Here is a 13,891-nt window from a genome sequence, read left to right as displayed (position 1 = left end):
ACTTCAGTTCTTAAGTGGTAGCTAACCCTTTCCTCCATCCCCCATCAGAGATATTAGAACACAAACTTTAACAGAACATTCTTGATAGGGAGAAGTTTGACAACTTTGTCACCTGTAATTTCTGGTAAATATCTCAAGTCTTTTAAATTAACACATTTTAATGCCTGTCTTTATCAGATCATGTTAAGGGATGTTTAAATCTGGGGAACTATTTTTTCTGGTGCTACGGTTGTGTGGGCTGCATGGATGCTCGTGCACACAGTCACATTTTCACTTTTACACCTTAAAAAAAGAAAAGGAAAGAAAAAGGCTGGAACATCTCCCAGCTAATAAAAACAAAAGATAAAAAATAGAAAAATAAGAAACTTTAAAATTATAAGAGGTTTGCAAACTCTCCAACTCTCAGGCTTCTGGAGTCTCGTACAGTAGGAGCTGAAACTGCAGACAAGGAGCAAGATGGTGACATTCTGTTGACACAACACTTTTTGCTAGTGGGCCTTCTTCAGAGATTGGCTGGTCATAGGTTGAAGTGGCCTGTATTTTCATAAGTCTAGAACATCATTCTAGCCTGAGATGGCCTGTAGACCCAAAATGCAAGGCTTCTAGGCCTTCCCCTTGATTTTTATGGTTTACAGATTGCATCGCTTTACTTTGCAGTACCTTCCTTAGAGCCATGCAACTTGGTCCAATCAAATTTTAATTAGGTTATTGTTAGCTAATGTCCACTTGGAAAGGTACTGATTAAGTCAGCAATTTGAAAAATATGTGGTATTTCCCACATCGCAAAGACTATTGGTTGACCTACCAAAATATCAAAATTCCAGAAACATAAGACCACTTTTGGTCTTATATGGGTCAAATGTCATAAGATGACATATATATTGTATAAATAAAATTCAATATAAGACCCATATAAAAATACTAATGAGAAAAATCCTAGCACAACAAAGCTAGTTGTGCAACATTCATTCATCAGCAAGATTAAAAATAAATTTAGACATGATAAATTCGATCATTCCCACTTTCTCCTCTGCTAACCTAAAATGGACAAATCCTCTTATTCTTCTTGCAAACAAGACAATTACAGTAACATTCCTTTTTTGGAACTGGCGTATAGGTCAAACAGCTTATTTCCTGAAATCTGAATCTTGATAGAAAAATTACTTTACAGGTCGCCAAGGTGAAATCCATTTAAAATTTAAAAAAAATTGTAAATAAGGTATTTGCCGTTCATGAGGAGACTAGGCTGCAAGGGTATAACCTTCTCTGATTCTTCAGGACAGATGAAAGCATGAGAATACATTCCTTTTGTCAGTGAGACAGAACTTGTGGCATATTTTGGGGTGTTCTTTTGAACCACTATTCAAAGAAGGTCTCTGCAACCCTCAAAATAGTGTCCTATTAGGGAAAAATGGTGTGTAAGCGTTCTTAGCCACAAACTGCCAAGACTGGAAGGTTATAAAAGCCATGGGGGAAAAAAATCAAGAAAAAAGTGGTCCAGGGTATGATGGGCAGCATTTGCAGGTGGCATTGCCTAGTGGTTAGGGGGTTGGGCCCCTGGCCACAACATCTCTACTCTTTCCTCTGGGCCACTTTCACCCTGTGTTAGTCTGTCTTTTATTGGTGGGTTAACTTGAGCCTCCGGTCAGGTTACCACTCAGTCCTATCTCCCTCCGGTGTGATGGGGTTTCTAGAGAGATATGGGGTTTGGTTATTGAGCCCCCCACGATTGTCCAATCTCAACTGGGGTTTGCAAAAGGTATTAATCCTTTCCTTTTTTTCCTCCAGGAGGAGTCTAGAAGGTGAGTGTTTTGGGGCCTTTCTTAATGAGATGGCAGATTGGTAGGGGAGCTCAGGCCCTCCCACTCCACCAGGCCCCAGCCCTGGGTCCTGTAAAGGTTACCAAATATCCAGCATTCAGGAGTGCCTTGAGGCTGCCTCCCTGGACCACTTCCTACCACTCTCTCTTGTCAAAGTCTTGGAGTCTGTTGTGCTGTTGTAAGAAAAAAATTACAAACTGCATCTTCAGCCTGCACAGGTGGGCCGCTTCCTCTACCAGAAAAGGTTTCTGCAGCATCTCTCTTCAGAGCTTTCAGGGCAGGTCCTTCTCCCTACCTTGTCATCCCCTTCTGAGCTGTCTGGCTCCCTTTTAAGCTCCACCTCCAGCTTGAGTAGGCTCTGCAGGTGCAGCTGGATCGGGTTGCTTGGGCCCACAGTTGCTCCTTAACTCCTCCAGCGCTCATGTGAGGTTTCTACATCCCATCACACAGAGTATGGTATTGAATCCAATCACTTATGGAGTTTTTCAAGGTAGTGTGGATATGAGAGAGAAAAAAGCATCTCAATAAAGGTACTAAACACTGGATATAAAGCTGATGACACTGAGAACTCCAGTGCTGGTTCTGGTGCCATGTTCACAGCTATAGTGAAAAATCCAAAAAGCTTTTGTTAGAGGACAAATTTTGAAAAAAGACTAAAATAAAGCATCTTTGATACCTCAGAGTTCTTGGGAATCTTGAAAATGACAGTCTGAAGCTCTTTTCTTTTGCTAAATGGACTGGAGATTTGCTTGGATTAGGGCCTTTACAAATACATAGAGTGTTTGTAGTTCTTCTGCTAAATGTTTGCCTCTTTCTAAACAGACTATTTTTGCTTGCTTCAGTGTTGTTATGATGACGTGAAACTTAAGAAATAAGGAATTCCGTCCTTAACACAGCAAAAAGAATTTAAAACCTGGGGCCAAAATCTGCCCTCAGATACACTGGTGTAAATCCATGGTAATGGGATTTGATTTGAGTGTTGTTACTCCGGTCTTACAGGTATAATGGAGCAAAATTGGGCCAGCTGAGAGGGGAACAGGGTCTTGGTGGTTGGATGGAAAGTTCGGTTGCTTGATATTAATTTGTGGTAGAATATTTATTCCTTTTAAAGCACGACCCTGTGTGGTGAGCAGTGCAGAGCTTCTCCATCCCCGGGGGGAACCATGATGCTTCCCAGGGCTATTGGGAAGGGCAGCTACTGCACCCTCTTTACAAGAGGACAGATCTGCTGGCTAGAGCAGAGGTGAAGGGGGAGGCATGGCACTGCTTCCTCTTAGAAAGATTACTAATGCAGGCATTAATCCCGAGCGGCCCTTGTGGTCAGGAGTATGCACATGTTGCAGCTGTGGCAAGGCAGAGAAAGTGAATGCTTCCTTGTGTCCCCCTTCCTGGGGTCAGCAACACCTACACAGCTCTTCCCATCTTTGTGCAACTGTGCAGAGGCTGGTGCCAACATGACCTCACTCTTTACTTGCATTTGCTGAAGGGGTTGGGTTGACCTACCTGCAGAGATTCCTAGATGTGTAGCATCGTAGAAAAAATCCTGACTGGGCTGTATCAGTGTAGGGAGGATTTTATATAACCTACTGACCACAGTTTTGGCCAGTGTTTTTGTATTCAAATTAACAATCTAAAGGTGACAAGATGAGCTTTATAATAATAATGAATAAGAATTCATTTACATTGCAGTAGGTCTTAAGGACCCTATTAGTGAGCAGGACCTGGCTGTGCTAAAACAAATAACATAAAGAAGTCTGTGTCCCAGAAAGGTCACAGTCTAGGACTCACAGCAAATGAATAAACAGAGGGTTGCCAACCCTCCCGGATTGGCCGGGAGTATCAGACTCAGTCTCCTGGTTGCTATTGAAAGCAATCCGGGAGATTTTAATAGGCCAAAAGTCCGGCTGGCGGCACAGCAGGGATAAGGCAGGATCCCTACCTGCCCTAGCTCCGCACGGCTCCCAGAAGCAGCCGGCATGTCCCTACAGCCCCAGGGCACAGGGACAATCAGGGAGGCTCTGCACCCCGCCCCTGCCCTGAGCACCAGTTTCGTAGCATCCATTGGCCAGGAACCGCGGCTAATGGGAGCTGCGGGAGTGGTGCCTGCAGGTAGGGGCAGCACGCAGACCCACCTGGCTGCCCCTGAGCCTAGGAGCCGCAGAGACATGCCAGTCGCTTCTGGGAGCAACTTGAGGTAAACACTGCTCGGCCAGAGCCTGCATCCTGCACCCCTTCCCACACCCCAACCCCTAGTCCCAGCCCTGAGCCCCCTCCCGCACCCAAACTCCCTCCTGCAGCCCCCTCCTACATTCCAAACCCCTTGGCCCAAGCCCAGAGCCCGCACCCCATCCTGCACCCCAACTACATACCCCAGCCTGGTGAAAATGAGTGAGGGTAGGAGAGTGAGAGGGGCGGGGGAGGGGTGGGGCCTCAGGAAGGGGCGGGGCAGGAGGAAGGGAAGGGTGTTTGGGTTTGTGCAATTAGACAGTTGGCAACCCTACAGACAAGCAAAGGGGAAGGAGGACAAGGTAGCCTCAGAGATACGTTTGACTGCATAAATTAGTAGTCAGAGTGGTCTCAGTAGTCACAGGTGATCTTGGCCGGTGTGGTTGTGGATCCCAGTTTGACATCGTGTGAAGTGAACCAGATCCTCCTTTCCTTCTGTGCATGAGGCAGGTGGGATTGTGCTAATTCTGTGGTGAAAGATCTGTTACCAAATGAATTATTGATAGTCTCAATGAATGTTTTAAAATAAATCAATGGTGTAGTTGCTGAACCTGTTGTTTTCCCCTCTCCAAAGTATTTTAGCAGTAACAGCATCACAGATTTCAAGGAATCCATTCTTTCTCTTTAGGGCATGTGTGTTTGTTATGTTTGGTTTTAGATACAGCACAATGTTATTGTGCATATTCTCAGGATTATCTTTATGCATCGAGGAGCAATAAAGGTCACCATCAGATTGTTCAAATTCATTATTGTCTCTTCAGTTTTACTTAGTCTTCTGCCAGCTGATTTTTTGATATTTGTGGTTACTGATAGTAGTTTTAATTTTGAGAGTTACCAGTAGCTTGCAGATTTTATTGGTATTCTCATAAAATCTTTTAAAAGCATTTTGATTTTTTTTAATTATGAAGTTCATAAAACAATTATAGCACACAGAACCACACTGTACATCAAAACAGGAGATGGTGAAATTCCACCAAGAAGGGGTGAATACTCACAATGTATAAAATGTAGAGAACCAACACCAATATCATATCATATTGCCTCTATATAAATCCATGGTGCGCCCACATCTTGAATATTGCATGTAGATGTGGTCGCCTCATCTCAAAAAAGATATATTGGAATTGGAAAAGGTTCAGAAAATGGCAACAAAAATTATTAGGGGTATGGAACGGCTTCCAGAGGAGGAGAGATTAATAAGACCGGGACTTTTCAGCTTGGAAAAGAGATGACTAAGGGGGGATATGATAGAGGTCTATAAAAACATGACTGGTGTGGAGAAAGTAAATAAGGAAGTGTTATTTACTCCTTCTCATAACACAAGAACTAGGGGTCACCAAATGAAATTAATAGGCCATAGGTTTAAAACAAACAAAAGGAAGTATTTCTTTACACAACGCACAGTCAACCTGTGGAACACTTTGTCAAAGGATGTTGTAAAGGCCAAGACTATAACAGGGTTCAAAAAAGAACTAGATAAGTTCATAGAGGATAGGTCCATCAATGGCTATTAGCCAGGATGGGCAGGGATGATGTCCCTAGCCTCTGTTTGCCAGAAGCTAGGAATGGGCGACAGAGGATGGATCACTTGATGATTATCTGTTCTATTCATTCCCTCTGGGACACCTGGCATTGGCCACTCTTGGAAGACAGGATACTGGGCTAGATGGGCCTTTGGTCTAACCCAGTATGGCTGTTCTTAACACTCAAAACTTCTTATAGGCACAGATAAGCTCATATTATTTATTACTTATATTACAGTAGCACCTAATAGCCTCAATCAGGGCTCAGAGCTCCATTGTGCTAGGCACTGAACTTACATATAATAACAAGACAGTTTCTGACCCAAGAAGCTCACAACTTACAGATATGACAAGAAAATAAGTAGAGAAGACAAATAAATAGGAGGGGGAGGGGGGAAGGGAGGACAAGGTGACCAGTGAGACAGTCCTGACTAGCCTTAAGAAATAGAATTGTCAGCGTGCCCACTGTCTCACAATGGTCAAGCATTTTGTTGGCATAAAGAATAATACAGTCTTCTATTCTTCCACAGAAGGCTCTTTCAACATAGTCTTTAGTCTTTTTCAAAGCAGAACAGTATATGCAGATTGGTACTGAAAACAAAAAAGAAGAAAGAAAAGAAAGAACCAGAAGGTTTATATCAGGGGAGAAAGGGAGCAGGGAAACCACTTCGTGATCTAACAAAAAATATGTTAAATGACTGAACAGTCTGGGGAAATGATAATGTTATTACCTTTTTGTTATTTTAACAGTAGTTGTTTAAATAAGAAAAAAATAGAGGGCAGATGGCAGCTTTCATATTAAAAAGGATACCATGGAAAAACAATGTGATCACCTTGGACAGATCGCACACCCAACACTATACTTGTCGAAACATGGTCTGATTGAGATGTGAGTCTGTATACTATGCAACATTATACATTTTTTCTTGATTTAAAAAAACATATGGTTCAGGTTCACCAATAGCTTCTCTTACAGAACCAAAGCCTTCCCAAAGAGGGAAGGAAAAGGAAATGTGGCTGGACTATCCTGTTCTACAGAAATCCTACTGAATTCCTCAGGATGGGGTGGGATAATGTGCTCTAGTCTAGAACACACTTAACATTGAATGGACAGCTAGCTCTTGATGCTGATCAAGGCATATGTGCTAATTGACTGGGACTTGCCATACCCCCCAATCCACACACCACATCACAGCCCGTGGTAATTTGGTCCATAAGTCAGCATGTTAGCCAATCCTCTGTGCTAGAACTTTCTTGAGTGCTGTAGAGAAATCCTGCTGAGTTGCATAACCAGGGAGAAGAGGCTCTTCTGAACAGCACAGAGTAGGATTTAGCCGAGAGATAAACTAACCTGGGTTTAAGTAGCCTGATTTTTCAGAGTTGCTGAGCACCCACAGCTCTTGCTGACATGAAGGGAAATTATGGCGGCTCAGTCCTTCTTAAGGCCACTAAGATCTAGTCTGTCTGTAGTGATGACAAAACAGGGAGGGGAGTGAGATACTGCACATCTTCAGATGGATTTTTTTCACTCTTACAAAATTGAAAAATGGGTGACGGTGTCCATTAAAATTCATCCTGACACAGAGGCCTCACAAGGAAATTTTAGCCTGAAAGGTGAATTTTTGAGAAATGCAGGAATGTTGCAAATGGGATTTTAATGGAAACTGTTTTGCAACCTTAATTAAAATAGTTGCTATACCCGCGGGCTGCTGTACTCCACTCAGGAGCTAGAGATGAGGGGCCTCAATCTCTTCTTCTACTGGTTTTACAAACCATGTAACTCCACTGGCCTCCATGGAGTTGTTATTGTTGATATACACAAGAGTGAAGAGAGAATCAGGCCCAAAAACTGTGGGCAAATCTTAGGCAGACAGATATTGATCCCAAAAGGTTTTCAACATGGTTTTGAACTCCAGTCTAGACAGCATTTAAGTGTTAAAAATGTTAGTTAGCCACACTTGACCCTAGGCTTCCAGCAGTGTTGAACATGACCAACTCAAACATTTGTAAAGGCATTAAACTCCCTCTTAATTGGTGTTTAAATTCATATAACCTACAATGTGTTAGGTCATGTTAAAACCATGCTAGCTATTTTCCTAGACTAGATATGACCTATGTTTGTGAGTCTCTCGTATCTTATCTGTCTAGTGCCATCTTACGTGTTTCGAACCCACTTCTTCCATAAGGCCTCCCCTATGTTGGTCTTTTCCAGTGATGATTTCATACTTTGTTCCCTATCTGCTGACCTGTTTGTCAAGTGTTGTGTCCTGTCTGTGGTATGGTAAGCTCTTCAGAGTGGATATATCTTTTTTTATTGTAAAGTACTGTTTACATTTGCAGTGCTCTCAGATATGAGTACAACTGCTGTTGACTTCAGTGGGAGTTGCACATACATGTCAAAGGGCAGAATGTTGCTGAAAATGCTGAACTATATTAATAAACAAATATTGACTTATTTTGGTTTTTAAAAATTCGAAATGGACACACCATTAGTGACTTGTTCTTGTTTGTCTAAAACCTGGGCTACATACTGTGAGCCAGTTGTGCAGTGCAGGATGGCCAGTGAGAAGAAGGTGATCTTCAGACCCTCTTATGCCTCCATTCCCTGATTCTGGGGCTGTCAGGAGATCAGATCGATCCCTGGGGTAAATTACAGCAACCTTCAGACAGTTCTAAGTTATGTCTGACTGCCCATAACCCTGTAGGGTCTTTCTGGCAGCCAGAGATCAGTGACATGAAGAGTTCGTAGCCAATACCCCTATATCAGGTGCTGTCAGGAGAGGTGCTGAGATGCACCAAATGGGAATTCACTGTTACACAAGTGAAATCCTCCACCGACCAACTAAGCTGGCTTTCCAACTGCTTTGCACCGGCAAAACAGCCAGCATGGGCCAGGATGTAGCCTAGTGTATATACCAGTGATAAGAACACACTGTAGTCTGGAATGTTGATATTTTATAAACCTAATGGAATGTTGATTTGCATCCTGCTTTCCTACTGGGCACAGTATGGATCTTTAATAGGAAAAGACCAGGACTGTAAACTGAAAACCATATCCATGGCAACATGAAGCTCAACTTCTTGTGATTAAACATATAAAATGGTAATTATTTTCTCTTTATTTCTATAATATCATAGTTTAACAGTAATAACCTCAGACCTTCAACTCCTCCAGTTGATCATTAACTGTCATTAATGGTTAAATATTCTCAGAGATCATCAATTGAAAAGTTATACTTCTGTCTGAAAAAAATATTAATACTATTATCTGAAATAACACCTGAGAAATATTTGTCTTCCCCTCGACCCCAGTTGGTTTACTTTGTGCATTTGACTGCACTTTGTGTACAGACACTTTCACTGTACCCTGGTATAGTCAGTCAGTTAGGCCAGGTCTACACTACAGACCTAAATTGGTATAACGACGATGCTCAGGGATGTGAAAAATCCACCCCCGTGAGCAACATAGTTATACCAACCTACCCCTCCCGTGTACATAGTGCTATGTTGACAAGAGAGTTTCTCCCATTGATATAGCTACTGCCTCTCAGAGAGGTGGATTAACTACGCTGACGGGAGAAGCTCCCCCATCAGTGTAGGAGTGTCTTTACTTAAGCGCTGTGCTGCGTCGATGCAACATTTTAAGTGTAGACCTGCCCTTAGTTTTTTCCCTGTTAGAGAGACAAGGTGGGTGAGGTAATATCTTTACTTGGACCAACTTCTGTTGGTGAGAGAGACACAGAGCTCTTCTTCAGGTCTGGGAAATGTACTCAGTGTCACAGCTAAGCTAAATAGAAGGTGGAACAGATTGTTTAGCATACGTGGTTAAACACATTTAAAGTGACAATTCAAGGTGAAGTGGCCAGTTAGCACCCCTCCAGTTATAGCAGGGGTGGGCAAACTTTTTGGCCCGAGGGCCACATCGTGGAATAGAAATTGTATGGTGGGCCATGAATGTTCACAAAATTGGGGTTGAGGTGAGGGAGGGGGTGCGGGCTCTGGGGTGGGGCTGGGGATGAGGAGTTTGGGGTGTAGGAAGTGCTCTGAGCTGGGATCAAGGAGGTTGAAGGGCGGGAGGGAGATCGGGGCTGGGGTAGGGGGTCAGAGGGTGCAGGGTCCGAGCGGTGCTTACCTCAAGTGGCTCCCGGAAGCAGTGACTCCGGCTCCTATGTGGAGGCGTGGCCAGGCAGCTCTGCATGCTGCCCCATCCGCAGACACCGCCCTTGCAGCTCCCATTGGAGCGCGTAGGAGCCGGAGTGTGGCCGAGCGCGTGGTGTGGCCACCGACCCAGTGCCCCGGCCGAAGCCCCCATAGTTTGCCCACCCCTGAGCTATAGGGAGGAACAGAAGGAGGGGAGGGGGAAACAGCTGGAGGGTAGGTCTTTCAGCAATGAGGGAGACTTTTTTAAATATTAAAAGGCAAATGTGATTGTTAAGCTACAACAACACTAGCAGGCTTCAGGCTGCTTTTTACTTTAGCATTGAAGCTGCCTGCATTGGTTTTAACTGAGAGCAGAATTAGTCCCACTAATTGTAGTGTAGCACAACATTGTTTATCCTACACTTTTCAGGGACATAGGGGGGATTGGATAATGAGGTTAGGACCTGGGTAAGTGATTCATAAGGGAACATAACCATGATTTAGGTAACAAGGAGTTGCAGATTTAAATAAAGAATATTTTATTGTATTTGATCCTATGTTATTTTGAACTTTATAAATTTTTCACATATCCATCCCGAGACTATCTCATCTCAAGTGTGGAACACTACCATTGTATTGTGTGTTTTTCATCAGCTTGATAATGAATCAAGTGATACAACACAAACGCTTTTAAATATGTCTCTAATCTTGTGGGAAAGGAATAAAGAAGTCTAATTTCTTTAACAGAGCTTGTAGGACACTCCCTAAGTGCAACAAGTGGTATTGCAAGTTGCAACACGAAGGGCTCATAGACAAAAGAGCCTTTATTGCAGAAAATGTTTCCACTTCAGCTCGTTATAAAATGGTCCATAAAAGGGTATAAATTGGCTCTTTCATTTCAGAAAAATAAAATGCCCTCCCACTTGATAGCGCACATAGTGAAGTCCAAAGCTCTTGTTTGAAGTGTTTACAGTATTAGGCAAACACACACACAAAAAAGAGGGTGGAGGACAGCGAGGGAGGGGAAGACTCATCCCTGTATGTTGTTGTGTAACGTAACTGTATCAAAGAATTTTGTTCAGTATTTATATTAAATAACCACAGATAATATTAAAAAGTATTGAATGAAAAATAAATGCTGGGGTATATGCTGGTTTGTTACAGCCTAATGGAAAAGGGACAATGTCTTTAATTTTAAGTGTTCCAGGGCTATTTTTTGTATTCCAGTTATTCACATGGGAAAATAACTAGACATTCCAACTACATCATTTGGCAGAAACAAAATCTTGTGCTCCAATTTGAGTTTCAATAAATCAGTACTGGAATTGGCACTGTCACTCTATAAACTCTTGGGCATTGGCTTGAATACCCTTTTGGAACCATACGGCTCGACTCTTGAACATGACTCTCATGATGAAAAAGTCACTACATCATGAAACACATTGACAGAGAAGAAGAATGGAGTATTTATATTGACAAAAATAGCCCGAGTGGCGTATTAAGTGGTTTTGTTACAATCTAATGAAAATGGAATAGTTCGTTTTAACTCTAAGATTTACAAGGCTGTTTTTCATTTTTTTAATTGATTTGGAAAAATAATAAAAGACAAGACAATGACACACATCAGCTACTGCTGTTAACATGACCTTTCTGTGCTGGGATGCAGAAAGACTGTACAACAAAGGAATTAGAAAAGCTTTGTAAATATATATTGCAAATTTTGGCACAGAATAAACCTGTCTTGTTTTGTTGGTAAACAATATTGCTCTCTTAATAAGGTCCTCTTTCAATGAATAAATACTTACAGACCCTTCTAAATCAAAACTGAGGACATTTATGGTGTGTCCACACCAGCAAATTCTGTATTAATCTTCCATCGATGGTGTAGCTGCATTAGTGCTGGGAAAGGTGTAAATACTAATGGAGAGAGGATTCAGGATTTTTTATCACGATGTCATGAAAAAGTGCAGAGCCCTGTGTACACTAGTGCATGTACCATTGGTGAAAAATGAGTACCCAATTTTCAAGTGTGGACAAGCTGTTAGATACTTAAGCGGCACCAGTGAATGCCAGCATCATTGTTTTTCCTAAATGTTATGGCAAAAGCATGAATGGAATTACAGTATTTCTAAATATTTTTGCCTAATTAGTCTGCTGGGAAGACTCTGACCTTCACTTGTACTGGATGTGAATACAAGCTACTGATGAAAGTTAAAACATACACACAGACCATGTGGAAGGCCCAGGGTCAGCACCACCAAACAGCTGCAAGTCCTGAAACATTTTTTTTCCTTTTGTAAAATACACCTTCCTAGGATTTGAGTTGATTGAGCCTTGTATTGACTCAGAAATATAAATGTCCAGAGTTACAGAATCAGACTCTTCCTCCTCTGGCTGGCAAGCATGTCACATGAGTAAAACAAATAAACTATTTAAATGTTAGCTAACCTAGCAATATTTACACTCTCCCTCCACAGCAAGCTATCCTTGAGGGGCTAGCCCATGATACTTTTTCACCTTCCTCCTTCTGAGAGGAAACCAGCCTTTTATACCCCTTGATAAACTACCCAGAAAACAAAACCCACTTGCTTGATTAGATGGGTCAAGCAGAAGCACAGCTGCTTTCCCTCAGTCTGAGTCAGCTGAAGAAGGAGGAATCCTGCCTGCCTAAGCTGCCTTTATACAGTATAGTCATAATTTACTAGCAGTGTAGCTCAGAGGTGGCAGCAAGGAAACTGTTGGTGTGGACATAGTGGTATAAAAAACCCACATCCTGTTTATGCTTCCAGCTTCTGCTACAGTTGCCACACTGCTACCACCATCACAATTGCACTGGTGGTGAGTTATGGGTACTGAGTTTGAGCGTAGATATGTCTCTACTGCATGGAGTTCCACTGTGATGTAAAGGGCTTGCAAAGTTCTGGAATGGGAAGCAAACCCATTCCCCGCAGACCCCTGCCAGCAGTAGATGGCTTTCTCGAAGATGGATGAGGGGCCTGAATGTATCCCTAGGCCACTTATGTGGCCAGTAGGCAGGCATGTTCAGGATCCATTTGATTGGGTTTACCCTTGCTATGTAATTAATCATGTAATAGCTGTAATTGTGAGTGTGGAAGCAAAATCACAAACAGGCAGTGAGAGTGAACAGGGGGTTCAGAGGCAAAGACAAGGCTGTAGGCAGCAGCATTAAAGCCATTGCAGGGGCAGAGGCCAAACAATTCAGTCTCATTCTTCCTGGCCTGGGAGAAGGCTGTCCTCTTCCTACCAGTGTCTATCCCCATTATGAGACAAGAAGCAGATTAGAGCTGCCTTCCTTCCCAGAACTAGTTCTAGCTGGCTGAGAGAGGATCCTGGTCCTTAGAAAGAACAGTAGCCTCGGGTTTTCCTACGGCCACCTTTTCTTATATCTGATGAAGTGGGTTCTAGCCCACGAAAGCTTATGCCCAAATAAATTTGTTAGTCTCTAAGGTGCCACAAGGACTCCTCATTTTCTTTTCTTTCTCAACATCTATGCTGTTGTTCCCCAGACCTCAGCCTCCTGCAGAGCTCCTGGACTGTGGTAGCCTGGGCCCTGAGACTTCCTGTTGTTCCCTTAAAAGGCCAGTATGCCGGGTTGCAGTTCTCATAGGGGCTGGAAGAAGAGTAAGGAGCAGAATATGAAAAATTGCCCCCAATACCAACTTGTTTGAAGGCTTATGCTACTAGCATGGGTAGGGGGGTGGGGGAGGGGAAATCCTGTGCTGCCACATGCCCCATGTCCATGCATATTTCATTTCAGTTCATGATTTTTCACTCCAACCACCCAATAAACGAACTCTTCCCTGATCAATACATCCTGTCCCTGGTCAATTTACTTCTGCCCGCACCCATCTGCAGGGCAGGGCTCTTCTCCCTTCCATTGCTTGGCATCCCTTTGCACTCTGCATGCACAGAAGGCCATTGGCCCTCCAGCTCCAGCTGCTGCACCCGAGTCCTCTACTTCTTACACCCCCACCCCTTCCATAAAAACAACTCCTTCTCTGATTGCTAAAGGACCAGCCATTCTTGCTCCCTTCCGCCCTTTCCCCTCCAGAGAAGACATCAATGTCCTTTTCCATGGGGACCATTTCCAACCTGGGTCCCCTGTCACTGGAGGTTAAAAGCAGTTTGTGTGACCTGGCCCTGATGATGGGGGAATGCATC

Source organism: Terrapene carolina, unplaced genomic scaffold (genome assembly GCF_002925995.2).
Source record: "Terrapene carolina triunguis isolate 2854851 unplaced genomic scaffold, T_m_triunguis-2.0 Scaffold31, whole genome shotgun sequence".
NCBI classification, from domain to species: domain Eukaryota; kingdom Metazoa; phylum Chordata; order Testudines; family Emydidae; genus Terrapene; species Terrapene triunguis.
The sequence above is the reverse complement of the archived record's forward strand: the minus strand, read 5'-3'. Positions refer to the sequence as shown.